This window comes from Cavia porcellus, unplaced genomic scaffold, assembly GCF_034190915.1.
Source record: "Cavia porcellus strain 051 isolate PalLab524CR breed Dunkin Hartley unplaced genomic scaffold, mCavPor4.1 scaffold_9, whole genome shotgun sequence".
Lineage (NCBI taxonomy): Eukaryota > Metazoa > Chordata > Mammalia > Rodentia > Caviidae > Cavia > Cavia porcellus.
The window spans coordinates 79,108,553-79,124,664 of NW_026947492.1; positions in this window are offsets into that span (position 1 = coordinate 79,108,553).

Sequence of the window (16,112 nt, forward strand, 5' to 3'; positions counted from 1 at the left end):
TCTTCACTAATGTATCTAGATCAAAAGAAAACATCAAACATTGTGTTCTGGGGATTCCTCCAGTAAACCTGCCCAGCCAGATACACTGCAGTAAAATGCACCATCGATCCAGCGGGAAGTTGGGCCCCATCACATGCTAACAGTTTCCAATTAGCATTTTAGGGGCCCATCAGTGAGCAAATTAGACTGCAAAGACTAATCAGGCACTGGCAGAAGGCTTCAGCACAAGGTGCAGAGTCCAAAGCAACTGAGAAGCTAGGAATGGTGGCAAAGTCTGTAATCCCAACCTTGAAGAGGCTGAGGGAGGGGAATCTTGAGTTTCAGGACACCCTGGATTGCAGTGAATTAAGGTCAGCATGGACTATGGAGACAGACCTTGTTTCAAAACAAAGAAAGGAACAGAGAGAGAGAGAGAGAGAGAGAACACAATGACCCGTCCCCTATGCTACCTCACAGTAATGATCTTTAAAGCTCAAACCACAGCTTCCTGCTACAATCATTTTGTCTTCTGGCTTCTCTGGAAATGAGATACAGCAACTTGCGGCCATTCTGAAAACTTTATACACCTCGGATAGTCTCATCTTCAGGCAAAACGACAGCAGCAACAAAAAACATTAAGCCATAAAGAAGGATCAACTCAAGGCTTTTGTAGGTAAATGGAGGCAACTTGAGGCCATATAGTAAGCGAAGTAAATCAGACTCGCATGTGTAAATACCGTATTGTCTCCCTAGTGTAAGAAACTGAAAGAGTACATAAGATCAACGTGTACAATAGATATTGTGAAAGGGTAAGAAGCTGCTCAAAGGGAAAGAACACCTGGGATGGGGGAAAGGAAGAAAGAAGGAAGGGAAAAGGAAACAATACAAATTTGTTTATATGTATATAAGATGGCCAAGGTAACTGTAGTACTAATTCTATTATTTCACGGAAAAGGACTCTTAGTGTTCACATTGTTTGATTAGTTTTGTATGCCTGTCTGGCAATCTGAGCATCTCTTTTCAAGATAACAATACGCAATATAACAGCCGTTGTTAAATTCCTGACATCCTGCTTTGAAATCCTGTTTTACTATTGTTTGGGGATTTTGCTGTTGTTGGTGGTTGGTTTCTTTTGTTTGTTTTTTGTTTTCTTCTGTATTCTGCATAAAGATTTCTTTATGCTATCATTTGGGCTAAGGAAGAATATATCTCACGCAGCACATATATGGAACTTATCTCCAAAGAGATATTTTTTTGTTCAGCAATAATAAAAGGCAGTATACAAATACCAAAGGCAATATTTTAAGTCACGGCATTCTGTTCACAGACTGCACAGTGAATACTGTGTAAAGATGCAAAGTCGTGTGTCCTGACATTGATCACAAAATACACAACCTTCCTGTGGGAATGTCCAGAAGTTAAGGGTCGATGGGATAATAATGTACTCATATACATACAGATGTCTGGAAGAGGACAGGGAAATAGACCTATAGATTTAAAAACAGCTTAATGAGCCAGGCATGGTGGCTCATGCAGGTAATCCCAGCACTTGGGAGGCTGAGGCAGGAGGATTGTTGTGAGTTGGAGACCAGCCTGGCCTACAAAGTGAGCTCAAGGCCAGCCTGAAGTACATAGCGAGACCCTGTCTCAAAAAGACTAAATAAATAAATAAATAAATAAATAAATAAATAAAAACAGCTTAATGCATTGTATGGCTTCTAACTTGGTGTCCCCCAAAGTCTCCTAGGTGGTCAGAAGTGGGCCTTGGGTGGTGGCTGGATCTAGGGGATGTGGTGCTGGGACTCATGGAGCCCTGGCCTGGTGCAAGTGCTACCTGCCCTCAGGGCAGGCAGCCTGAATGGATACAGAGGACAGAAACAGGACTACCGCTGCTGGCCTTCCCCTGCCTCCTATCTGCCCTGCAATGCCCCTCCGCCACGTGCCACCCTGTCTTGCAGCCAGCTAATCGTGGACTGAAACCTCTGCATGTGATGGCTGAAATAAACCCTCCCTCTAACTTTGGGTGTGAGGCACTTTGTCTCCACAATGAGAAAATAACTAAGACATACATTGTATCTATTTCTAGACAATGCTAATATATTTTTATGTGCATGGGGAGGTTTGGTGAAAATGCGTAAGTATATAACAGAGAGAGGGGACAAAGCAGTGATCTGTCTCTAAAGAAAAGTATTCACCAGACACACTGTTAAATATCTCATTGCTTCCCTTATAAGAGACACCAAAAGAGTAAACAAGGACCGAAACTGAGGAAATTGGGAATTAGGAAGAATGTGATCAATCAGGAAGGGAAACAAACCTGGGGGAGGGGGAAGAAAGGGAGGGAATAGGGATAGAACAATTTTTAATGAAAATGGAAACAAAGCTTTGTACATGGAGAGAGGAAGGAGGATTGCAGGGCAGGGAGAGAAGCGGGAAAAGAGTAAACTGAGCTATATTAAGTACAGGTACAAATTCCCTGTAATGAATGTGATATTACACATGCTAAAAATGTACCGATAAATTAATTTTTAAAAATCAAGCCACGCTTTCATGTGTACTAGACACACATGGTATTTAATGCATATTTTAATGTGACCGCAACCCCAGCTCTGTGTCAGCCCAGCAGCAACCTAGCGCCAGGTCGCAGCAGATTCCTATGGTCCAATCGCATGTAGGAGCTTTCTCTTCACTTCGGTGGCCAGCCTGGCCAGCCTGTGGCCAGAGGGCGCTGTGTGCTCAGCACGCAGGCTGCAGGGACTCAGGGCTGCTTGGCAGAGGAAGCTCTTCCGGATATGTATCCCTTTATGCTGTTCTCCTGTTCCACTCTTCCTTTCCATCTGGGTTCCCATCACTCTAGGCAGACCTGGTCACTCACTGCAGAGGCGGGCGATGCCTTTTCCCTCCAGCCTGTCCCCTGCCACTCACTCCTTGTTTGCTTTGTCTTCCACTGAGAACTGAACCTCGGGCCTTTGCACAACTCATTTTCCATGATTTCTTTTGAGACAGTGTCTGACCAAGTTGCCAAATGGCCCGGGATGGGCTCCAACTTGCAGTTCTCCTGCCTCAGCCTCCAGGGATACAACATCATTCCCATGTTGCTCACTCTTGTTTGACAGCGGTCTCCAACTTTTTTGTCACCCAGGATGGGTTTCCAGGAAGACAAGTTTTCCATGGGTGAGGGGAAGCGGGACTGAGGGGGAGTGGTTTAGGGATGAGATCCTCCTAAGGTGCTGGCAGCGTACATCCCTCAGTGTGTCCGTCTCAGTGGGGTTCAAGTTCCCAGGAGAACCTGCCAGGAGGAGGAGCAGGGGTTGTGATGGAAGCCATGGGGAGGGGCTGGGATACAGGGGAAGCTTCGCTTACTTACCTGTTCCTCAGCAGAGCCATGGGGCCGGTGCCTGTGCAGGCTGATGGGGTCTCTTTATGGGCTCCCTTCTCGCTCACCTGTGGATGTTGGGGGGTTCAGACTGTCTTCTCCCATTTCTTTCTCCAGTTTCAACATAGTGTTCTACGGGAGGACAGAGAGAAATTACAGAGCCTACAAAGTTTGATTTTCGCCTTTCCGGTTCTGTATTTTTGGAGAAATAGGTGCAAGCATCATATCTGAAATTGGGCTAGGTAAGCACATGATCTGAGGCAGATAATTTTATGTGTCAACTTAACTGTGGTAAGAGAGGCCCTGACACCTGGCAAAGTATTGGTTCTGGGTATGTCTGGGAAGACGCCTCTGAAATAGATTAGCATCTGAACTGATGGAGTGGTGGAGAGGTCCAGCCTCACCTACAGGAAGGGATCATCCAGTGTACTGAGTCCTAAACACAGCAGAAAGATGGAGGAAGAGCAGCTTTTCTCTTCTCCTCCTCAGCTGGGAAATCCTGCACCCTGCTCCCTGGTTCTCAGGCTTTCTGACTCTAGGGCCACCCCTTGCCCTAGGCCTCAGGCCGCAGGGACTCAGACTGGATTCTACTCTGACTTTCCCTGCTGCAGACCCATCAGCCTCCCGGATCCTGTTAGCTGACCAGATTTACTGCTTCTGTTTCTCTGGAGAACCCAGGATAGCATAGATCTTCACATTAAGAATGGTTCTAGAAGAACAGAATTTTAAAGGCATGTTTTTTTAGTGGGTTCTGGGGTTTTGAGATTGGTCTTCTAATTTGATTTAATTTAAAGATAATAACAATTCCCATTTCTAGGGATAAATGAGCTCTAGTCATCCATGCATGCATTGTTCATAGAAACACACAAAGTATCTGCTCTTAATCTTTACTTCTAGGCATCAGGACACGTGGGGACTCTGAATGGAACAGTTTTGAACATGTCTGAAAACTAAGGAAAAGGGTGACATTGACAGTGATTCCTAATAGCACCGGCAAAATGGTGGGCAAGATGAGATGTGGGCCCAGATTTAAATTCCCAGCTCTGGTTCAGCATAATGACCTGAGAGTTTCAAGGGTGCTCAGAGGAAAACCCTCATGCTCTAAAGTGCTGGGCTGAAATTGCTGGAAATCAAATTCCTGTGATAGCTAAATGACCCTGTGAGTTGAATCTTTGCCTCCTAGGCTCTGTGAGACAGGGGAAGCCACGGCTTGGCGAGAGCAGGAAAGTGTAAGAGGACGAGGTTTGGGGGAAGACTGACCAAGCCAGCAACACGGGGTCTCTCACCATGCTTCTTCCTCATTAAGGGAAACTTCCCAACCCCAGCTGAACTGACCTCCACATCTCCAGTGGCAGGACTGTCCCAGCCCCATGGAAGCCACCCCTCACCCCTAGCGGTCTACACTCTTCAGATGCACGACCCTTACCTGAGACAGTGACAGTGGTCTCTCCCGAGGCAGGTGCCAGCAAGACCACACTGGCTCTTTTCAAGACCCATCCCCTACCACCTCTGTGCTTCCAGACCAGTAGCTAGAACTTGATTTCCCTCGGACACCTAGGTGTCAGGTACAAAGTGTGACCAGGAAGAGTTGTATTACATTCTAGAACCACTGGAGTTTCCTAATTGTCCAGGCATGAGTCCAGGGAATGTGTGTAGGAATAAATACCAAGAGTAAGATCATGAAGATTAAAAGAATTTAATCATTTACCAGCCCAATTATTTAAACACAGGACAGCCACAAATTGCATATTTTTCATTAATTTTATACAATAATAGGAAATATAAAAATGACAACTTCGTCAAATGTATTCAAATGTATTTCTCTGTGTATGGTACTGAATGTCTTAATATATTCTTAAAATATTCAATACACGATACAATGTTACAATCTGAACAGTACGATCTAGTCTCTTTCTGCATTCTTTTTGCATTGCTGTCTTTCTTTGAACAACACGCTTTACACCATTGCATGGCCTTCCTGTGTTTCTGAGGGTAGCATGATTTCAGTAAAATAACCACTAAACATAATAGTGAAGGTGTGGATGATACATGTCTGGTTAGCTTTCATTGTCCTGTATTCTTCACTTATTTGGTCTCTTAGACCTAATACAGGTTGTAAATGATTTTTGAAACCCCTTGTTTTCAATGAACAACAAATGAGTCCTATCTTATTTGCTCCAGGAGGTATGTAAATACTTTATAATAATATTTCTCCTCCCCACCTTTTGATTACAGGATAGCTTGTTAGATGCTGATCATCTCTGTCACCGTCACCCATAGACTTACTATAATCACTGATCACTATTAGAATTTTTTAAGTTTCATTTCTTTCTTTCAAACTCTATTATTTCTGTGCTATGAATAGTTAACAATAAGGAGATGCCTTTTTTATTTTTCCATTTCATAACACAGACATTCCCTCTCTGATGTTCACCTTTTTTCAGTTTTTTCTTTTGTAGATATTTTGGCACTTTTTATTTAGTCTCAGTGTCATAAGTGTGTCTGCTTTGTATTGCAAAAGAATAGCACTGAGCTCTGGGGAAGTATAAAACTTATGTCTAGTGTACTTATGCTAAGAGTTCTTACAGACTGTAGCATAAAATTATTGATTATTTTTCGCAAAAACTCCACAAATTAATAAAAGAACATAACTAGAGCTTATTATTAGCTCTCACTAGAAACAAACATCAAAGACGAATACAATGGTCTGAATACAAAAAAGTACAAAACAGACAGATGTATCGGTGTGTCTCGTGCAAACAAGAATTAACTGGTTGAAATGATGCCCACTTGAGTGATGTTGGATAGTCAGTTTGTGAACAAATGCTATCCCAGGGAGCAGCTCAGGATAAACTGGTAAGTGGTTAAAGTTGGGTCAGTTTGAACTTATTGATATGGGTCCCCTAAGCAGATTCTGTATTTAATATTGCACCTTGGGAGTTAGATGCAATCTGAAGAGTTTGATGATTTGGTTGGTTGGCTAAAGTTTCAATCAAAAATGGCTCACCATAATCGGAGTAGAAATGCTCCATCCAGAGTGGCTTAACATAGAAGATAAACTCAAGGACTTAAAAGGTTGGAATGCCAGAGTGAATTTGTCATTTAAGGCCTATTCACCTACACTGGCAAGGTTCTGATAATGTCCTTCAACAGTATTTTGGGAAATAAATTAGAGACGAGTCCCAGCAAGCCTGCAGAGCTCTATAATTCCTCTCTGTAGGCTGGACCTTACAAATACCCTTGGGCCCCATTCTTGCTGAGACAGAAGACTGGGGCATGGCTAGCTGGCCAGGCAATGGGACGTAACCTGTCAGTCACGGAGATCCAGGACACATGCACAGAAGAGCCGCTCCCAAGTCCTGCACCAGGGACCAATCAGAGGACGCTGTCTTCGGTTTTTCTGGTATGAGATCAAGCAGGGTTTTTAATAGGACAGCCTAGATCTGAAGTCAGTGTGGGTGGGGATGCAAACAAGATGGTGGGCATCAACCTCGTGTATATTAATCAGTCTCTGCCTCTCTCCGTGTCTGTCTCTCTCTTTCTCTCCCACTCACACACTCCCTGTCACTTATTTTGCACTCTGCAGAGCACATGTATTTTCCTATCTTTAATGCCTTTCGTATACCTAGCTCACTTGTCCAGTTCTTTGTTCAGGACAACAAGGATCTCACTCCAGAAGGCCTCACACTACTCCAGAACCACACTAGCTCCTTTCTTCCAGAGGCACCTACGGCTTGACAAAGACTTCACTCTGGCGTGTTGACAGAATGAAAGATAACTGGAGCATCTGGAGTGCAGATGGCTTTGCATACATGCAGCATGCTCAGAGGAACAACTGGAGCCCTGGAGCCCATCTCTGAGGCAGATCTGAAGGACAGCAGTGAAGGGAAAGCTCTGGACAGGATTCTAGACGGTGGTCCTGGCTTTGCACTTAGTTTCACAGGACAAATGAAAGGATGTGCAATTGCACACTGACCCAGTATTGCAGCTGACATCTTGACTACATAGAGACTTGGAAGGAACATGGTTGGAAAGTCACAGATGAAGAAATTGGAGAGGAGGTTTTTGGAGAGACTTCCCTGAATGCACAAAATTAAAGACTTTTGGGGATGCAGTGCAAGCAGTCCTAAGAAGGAAATACTAAGAATTGAATTCTCATAAGGAAAATAGAACGAGCAAAAATAAACAATCTATTGCTGCATCTCAGGCTATTTTTTTTAGAAAAAAAGAGCAACTCAAAACCAAAGCTCACAATAGGGAGGAAATTATAAAGATCAGAGCAGAAATTAATGCAATCAAGACTAAGGAACCAATACAAAGAATTAATGAATCAAAGAGTCAGTTCTTTGGTAATTCACTGGCCAATATCAAGAAAAGGAAAGAAAAACTCAAATTTATGCAATGAGGAATAAAAAGGATGAAATTACTAAAGATCCTGTGGAAACTCAGAAAATCATCAACATCTACTCTGAAAACCTTTACTCAACATAGACTGGAAAGCAAAAAGAAAAAATTCCTAGAAATGTATGAGTTACCATCAAGACGATATAAAAATTTTGAATAATCCAGTATCAATTACTGAAATTGAAAATGTAATTAAAAACTTAACAACAAAGAAACGCCCAGGTTCTGATGGATTCATGGCTAAATTCTACAAGAAATTTAGTGGCAATTTAACACCAATACCCCTCAAACTCTTTAGTGGAACTGAAATGGAAGCAGTTCTCCCTAACTCATTCCTGGAGGCAAGTATTACCCTAATACCAAAATCAGAGACAGACCCAACCAAAAAGGAGCAAAAATTCTCAGTAAAATACTAGCAAACAGAATGCAGCAAATCAAGAAGGCTATACACCATGATCAAGTGGGATTCATCTCAGAAATGCAGAGATAGTTTAACCTGTGCAAATCAATAAACATAATCAACAGAGCCAAAGACAAAAATCATATGACCATCTCAATAGATGCATAAAAAGCTTTTGATAAAGTCTAGCACTCATTTATGATAAAAATCCTACAGAAAATCAGAATACATGAGCTCTACCTCAATCCAATAAAAGCCATCTATGACAAACCAACAGCCAATATTATACTAAGTGGACAAAAATTGAAAGCTTTCACTCTAAAATCAGGAACAAGACAAGGATTCCACAATCACCACTCCTATTCAATATAGTTCTGGAAACGTTAGCCACAGCAATTAGATAAGAGAGAAATAAAAGGAATAAGCATAGGAAAGGGAGAAATTAAATTATCATTATATGCAGATTAACATGATATGTGTCTTAGTTACTTTTTACTCATTGCTGAGACAAAATACCTGAAGCCCAAAGTTGGGAAAGGAAAGGTTTATTTCTTACAGTTTTTGGAGGTTTCAGTCCACAATCAGTTGGCTCCAAGGCAGGCAGGAATGGCTGGGCCGCAGTTCATGGTGGCTGCCAAACAGCAAATAGGAACCTGCAAAGCACAAGACACCTTCTTCCTGCCATTACATCACATCCTGGCTCCACCCCCTTGTGGGTGGAGCACTGACACCATCAATCCAAGCACTAGACAATGAATGAATAACAAATGCACAACTCAAACTCATGAGGCCTGGGGGACACAGACATAAGCCATGACAATATGCTACATAGAAGACCCTCCAAAAACCCACTAAAAGACTAGTAGAGTTAATAAGCAAATTCAGCAGTATATACAAAGTCAAAACTCAAAAATAAAGACTTTTGTATCCTATGTGAATTTTTGCCAAAGGATGACCGCACACCTCAGAGTGACCTCATTTGATTTTACACATTTTTGCTACACTTACCTTGTGTGTTCACCAAAGCTGTGACTAAACCAAGTGCACAGTGAGGAAAAGAGGTGCAGATAGAAGAGATAAGTAAAATAATGGGCAAGCCTGCCACCAGGTGCAGCTTCATTGTCACCTGCCACTCACTGATAGGGTTTTGATTTCAGTCTGCAAGCAGTTAATTTCTTATGGTCTCTGGGCAGCCTAACCTCTCTGTGAGTGTTCACCTGTATTTGCAGCTGCTCCCCAGCACTAGTGTCACTTCCTCAACTCCACTTTGGATTATTAGGCATCAGTGAATCGTAAGGAGCCTGGAACCCAGATCCCTCACATGGACAGCTCACAGTAGGGTTGTGCTCCTCTGAGAATCGAATGGCACCACTGACCAGACAGCAGGAAGAGCCCAGGTGGCGATCTGAGCATCAGTGAACAGCTGTAAACATGGGTGAAGCTTCACTCACTCTCTTGCTGCTCATCTCCCACTTACAGCCTGGTTCTTGACCAGCCACAAACTGGCACTGGTCTATGGCTCAGGGCCTGGAGCCCTGATGAGCGAGCCTGAATAATGAAATGCCCAAGGGTCATGTTCAGGGCTGGAGTCTACCCTTCCCAAAGTCTATTCAATGGCCACTGCCAGGGTGACCATGGCAAAAGGAGGCTTGGCTTCAGGGACTCCTCAAATCATTTTCCAAAATCCAGCCTTCCCAGGTACACCTTTGACTTGGGTGCTTCTTGATTCATTTTGAGAGCAAACACGTGCACACACACACACACAACTGAGAAAGACATTCAAGGGAATGAAACCATCCCTTTCCCTTTCCTTTCACGCCATAAAATCACCAGGATCAACAGCAGCCCACAGAACAGCGACGTCTTCACAGGGCCGCCTTGAACTCCTCTTCAGCTTCTTGGTTGGTCAGAATCCACTCTGGAGAAAGTCTGACCATTTTTGTGATTGTCTCCACCAGTCTCACAATCAGTTAATATTATTGTGCTCCCCAGATTGAAAGGCAAATGTTAAAAGACATTTTTAGAGATGAGTATGATTCCACTGTGGACCAACCGATCAGCTCATCCACAGTGACCTGGGTGAAAGCAGGGGAAATCCGTGAACTTGCCAGCCACTTCCTTGTCTGTTCCACTGATTCTTTAATTACAGAGATGGATTTAGCTTCAGAAGATGGGGGTCGAGAGCAGGAAGACATCTCCTGCACAGCTCCCAGCAGCTGCTCCTAATTATAAGACATTAAGGAAGAAAGCAACCCGTTAGCTCAGAACAATTGCGAAAGCCAATCACAGTGAGTTGCATCCTATCTTCCTCTGTCTCTGCCAAATTAAGCCAGTTGTTCCTGACTTCGCTACCTAAATCAAAGTCATACAGGATCAAGAACTTCCCTATGATCACAGCTGCATGAAAATCAAGGGTGTTTCTAGATAAGTATATTCACATAAGCAGCATGGATAAAAGAAAGGTGTCAGTTACTCAACACATATGGGTACCTCTGCAGAGTAATATTTCAATATCTACTTCTTAGAGTCTATCACTGCTTTTAATTTTTTTACAAAAATTATTCAAAGTATTAAAAATCTAGAAATAACACTATGCCTAAGAAACTATAAAACTGTCATATTTCCTATGCTATTTCTTTGTAGTAAATATTTCTGATTTGGAATATATTCCCCTAGCTTTTCTGATTTTTTACTCAACTAGGCTTTTTTCAAAGAAGTATATTTTATCAGAGCTGCTTATCACCCATTTTCTTCTTCATGGGTTGAATTCATGCATGTTATATACATTAAATATTTTCTTTACACATTTTTAATGGTTACAGAGTAGCCCATTAAATGCATGGACCATAGTTGGGGAAAAAATAAACTCTTATCACTCACTTACAAAATGATTCTGGTTTTGGGTATTAAAGCAAATACCAAAAACTAGATACCTCAGAACTCATAAACTTTCTATTTATCTATGGCCATTTCCTTTAATCCTCAGGATAAACATGCTGGGACCGAGTTGACAAAATTTCACTACTCCAAACATTACCCCCAGAGATTCATTAAATCAGAAACAAAATTATAGTAGCAGAAATATGCCAACTTGGTCTTTTAAAATCGGAAGGTCTTGTAAACTGAAGACAATTATTCTTAAAGCGTCTAATTTAAAAGCTCTGAAATAGGCCCCAAGCCAGGCACTGGCTTTTTATTTTATTTTATTTTTTAATTCTAGAAATGATTTTCCAGGACAGGGGTGAAGGCCACAGGGTTTGTTAGTGAGGTTCCTGGTCTACCAGGAATTTTACTTCCAGGAAGAGGCAAACTGAAACAAACCCATAAACTAAAAAAAGAAAAGAAAAAAGATAATACCTAGAACAGAGTGAGTTTGGAGCAGTGTAAGGGCTCCTTTCTCCGAGTTCCAGGGGCTGTGTTTTGCGCATGCGCACCTGGGTAGGCAAGGCAGTGCCCTGCGGGTCTACGCTGCCCGCCAGGCTGACAGCAGGAGCAGCTGCTCTCCCAGCACCTGCACCCCCTGACCACGGGACAGCAGTCAGAGGAGCCCGACATTCCTCACCTGCTCCGTCATCTCTAGCCCCGCAGAGGTGCCCCCCACCGCCGACTCCCAGCCGCAGGAAGAGGAGATCCCTAGCTTCCTCTTGCTAAGCTTCGGGGTCACCTCTCCCCACTGCCTAATCCCCTCTCTGTCCCGGGAAACCCGATCCGCAGCGTGCTGGGCTGCGCTGCCCAGCCCAGGTGCTGGCCCTTCCTAGGGCTCTGTCTCCCCCACACCCCACCTGGGCTCAGCCCTCTGTGGTTTGCTCTGGCTCTCTCTGCACTGGCCCTCCAGGGAAGGACTGGGATGTGCTCGCTGAAGCGGACCGAGGAGATCAATTTACCGGAGACAGGAACTATCTGTGCCAGCCAATGTGGGCCTGCGCTGTCTCGGGCCATTTTCTGCAGAATGGAGCTACAATCCTAGTTAATAATAAAATAGGCAAACCTGAAGCTCATGAAATATTTGGTTCGAGAAGCTGAGCCATCGTACAGAGCAGCTTCAGAGCTCAGGGATCACCCACTTCTCGGTGGGGAAACTGAGGCTCAAAGAGACTAACACGCTTATTCAACTGAAGGAATGCAGTAACCGAATGGATCCAAGCTGGCCTCCGCCCTGCAGCATGAGCACCCACAGGGGGCTCCCGGCTTCCGGTAGTCTCCTCCGGAAGGCCTCACTCTTCCCTTTGGGATCGCCTTTAGGAAACTCCCATCCAGTTGTCCTGTCCGCTGCACTATCCAGAATGACAGGGAAGGGGCAGCCTCCTGCACGTGACCCCAGAACCCTTCTGAAAGTTTCATTCTAGAGGAATCATTTGCACCAAGAGGGGGAATCAGCGGCGTGTTTAGTTCCCTGTTCCCACACTGCCTCCTCCACCATGCGCCCTGCAGGAGGTCTTCCTGTGCTCCCGGAGGGCCCTCTGTCCACTGTGTCCAGCTTTGGGCCAATGTCCATGTTTCAAGCATGTTTAAGGTAGGCGGTGTTAAGTTATGATGTTTGGTAGGTTATACGTGTGCAGCACAGTTTAGATCTAAAATGGCACCCCAAACTGTCACATGTGGAAGACGATTAGAACACCGAGACACTACACTTATCACTGGGTTCAGCCACTGCTGAGAGCCTGGCACTGTGCGATCTGGAGGTGGAGTCCTGGATGCAGGCAGAGCGAGGGACGTGGCCTAAAAGAGTGCCCCACCTTCCCTCTCTGCTTCCCTGTCACCGTGATGTGACCCGGCCCCATACTGTCTGCCTTGGATCCAGCAGAACATGGACTGAGTTCTCTAAAGCCATAAGCCAAACTAAACCTCTCCTCCTTTAAACTGTTGGTGCTGGGAATTGTGTCCAGGGCAGGTAAAGGAGCTAAGACAATATGTTAAAAATGTGTTCACCTTGATATTTTCCATCCGGAAGGGGTTTATTGGGATGTAGCCAAATTGTAAATCAAGGAGCATCCGTTTAAGGTTCAAGGTTAAGGGCAAGGTTCATGTCTTGCAAGGTAGTTGACCAGTTGTCACTAGGCATAGGCGTCCAGGCCTTAACCCCAGCGGCTTGACAGCCGGAAGCAGGAAGACCACAAGTTCAGGGCCAGCTGTGCAACCCGGTGAGACCTTGTCTCAAAAAACAGAACCAACACCCTCAGCGGCAGGGCCACGATTCCACTATTGAACTTTTTTGGTTTTGCAATTTTGTGAAAAACCACTAGCACATGTTGGTGTGAATCTGTTCTGAGTTCTCTGTTTTGTTTTACTGATCTACACATCTATGGTTTTCTCGGTACCACACTGGATTAATTGCTGCAGGTCCGCTATAAATCTTCAAATATCATAATGTGGACTTTTCTAACTTTATTACTCCTCTTCAAATTGCTTTGGCTATTATTTTTGGTTCTTTTGACTTCTGTGTAAATTTTAGACTCAACTTATCTATATCTATAAAATACTGTTGAGATTCAATTAGAAGTGTACTAAATTTATAGTTTGGGGAGAGTTACATCTTTCAACCCATAAAATAATGAATCTTGCCAAGTATTTGGCTCATTTTCGTTTACTTCCTCAGGATTTTGTAGTTGTCAGAATACAGTCTCTGTTCATATTTTGTTGGATTTATACATATTTCATTTTATGAAGCTAATGTAAAATTTTAATTGCATTAAGTTTCCAGATTCTAGGGATATAATTCAGTGGTAGAGAATATACTTAGCTGGAGGAAGTTCCTGGATTCAATCATGCACACACACACATGCACACACACACATGCACACACACACACACACATGCACACACACACATGCACACACACACATGCACTCATGCACACAGAGTGTCCAATTATTTATTGCTAGCATAAAAATTACCTTTGATTTTATATGGTGACCTTGTACTTGCAACCTTAGTAAAATCACTTAGGAGCGCCCAGAGTTCTTTCATGGATTCCTTGGAACTTTTTCTGCACAAATAACCATGCCAACTGGGAATCTGCATGCCTTTTATTTCCTGTATTAACTGAAAAGCTACCCAGGAGAAATGGATGGTGAGAAGGGCCATGCTTAGCCTGTTCCTAAAGTAGAGTAAAAGCACTGTCTTTAGCCGTTAGGCATACTGCTAACTTAGGCATTCTATAGATGCTCTGTATCTAGTTGAGAAGTCGCTTTTCTAGTCTCAGTTTAAAGAAAACCCTTTTTTTATTTTCAGGACACCAATGTGCAGTTTCATTCCTTACTGGATAGTAAAATAATGGACCTTCAATAGGCAATTTTCAAAACATTCACGATTTTTTACTCTGCCTCAAAAGACTAAAATCTTGAGCATTATTAATGCTACACAGAGCCTTTATTTTGATAGATGTGGCTCTTTTGGAAATACCGTATTAATTTACAAGATTGATTGGTAAGTCTATTTTAGCCATCAGTATGGTGGTGACGCTGATCTATTTGCCGATATTGCATGAGTTTAGCATTCGCAGGTCAACTCCACTTAGTCATGGTATTTTATTGCCTCTGTATATTGCATTTAATTTGTTAATATTTTATTGAGGTTGCTGCACTTAGGTTCATGAGAGACATTTTGGCCTTTTTTTTTTTCTGACAGAGTCTCACTGCGTAGTTCAGGCTGAGCTTGATTGTACCTTGTAGCCCAGCCTGTCCTTGAATGTGTGGTAGGCTCCTCCTGCCTCAGCCTCCACAGTGCTGGATTTCGGGTGTGTACCACCATGCTGTTTTTGGTATCTGGGGAATAGCTGGCCTCATGAGTCCAGTTGGCTGTGTTTGCTCACCTTCTAATGTCTAGAGGAGGTGCAGAACCCATGAACACTTCGCTTTAACTGCTTGGTGGAATCTTGGAGCTCAGTTGGATATAGGTAGCCTCTCGGGGGTGTTTCACCGCAGACTCAGGTTCTTGGACAGCGCTGCGCTTACTCACATCATCGCCTCCATCCAGGGCAGGTTCAGCAGGTCGCTGCTGAGATGCCCTGGCAGCTGGGCTGGCTTCCTCAGGGTAGGAAGAAACCCTGGGTGCGCATGGCAGAGCTGTCCGTCAGTCCTCCAGCGTAAGCGCTGTCCATATGGAGAATGTGTCAGACTTCTATCCCCACCTCCACCTCAGAGGCTTAAATCACAGGGAGTGCAGGTCTGGAGTGAAACCATCCTTACACCTCATCTCCTCTCTTATACAATCCTCAAAACGTCAGGTTTCAGATTGGAAAAATAAGAGACAGCTCCATGTGTGACGTTTGCCCAGTATGTGCAAGGTTCTGGGTTCTGTCCTCAACACTTCGAAAGAAGAAGGAAGAAGGGGGTTAGAGAGAGGAAGGAAGGAAGGAAGGAAGGAAGGAAGGAAGGAAGGAAGGGGGAAATGAAGGCAGGGAGAGAAAAGTTGTGTAAGGATTAAAATAGAAGAAAAGGGGGCCACAGTGCAGGACACTGGGGGTCACTACCTTACTACAAGCCCAGCATTCAAGTCTCCTTCTAGTTTTTGCTCAGATTTCCTCTCTGCAAGAACTGTTTACAGCTCCACGGCCTCCTCTCTTCCAGGACTTCGCCTGGCCCAGCTTCTGATTTTTCTCTAGTCTATACGACCATTTAATGCTGCTATACTGTGCTTACTCTTTTGTTATTCTTTATTACACACATGCACACACACATATACACACACCCCTTTTGAACGGCAACTTAATGAAAGCAGGTATTCTAGGGTGTTTTCTTCATTTTTGTATCCCAGGAACCATAGTACTATCTCACATGTAATATGTCTGTCTCTGACTCTGTCGCCGTCTCTGTCTCTCATTTCCCCACTGCGTCCTCCACTATCTCCTATCTATAGTTGTGTCAAGGTAAAAATCTCTTTGCTCCTAGAAACTTAGACAGAGTGCTCTAGAAAGGAGACATTCACCTCCCTGGCCAAGCCTCCTGCCTGGGA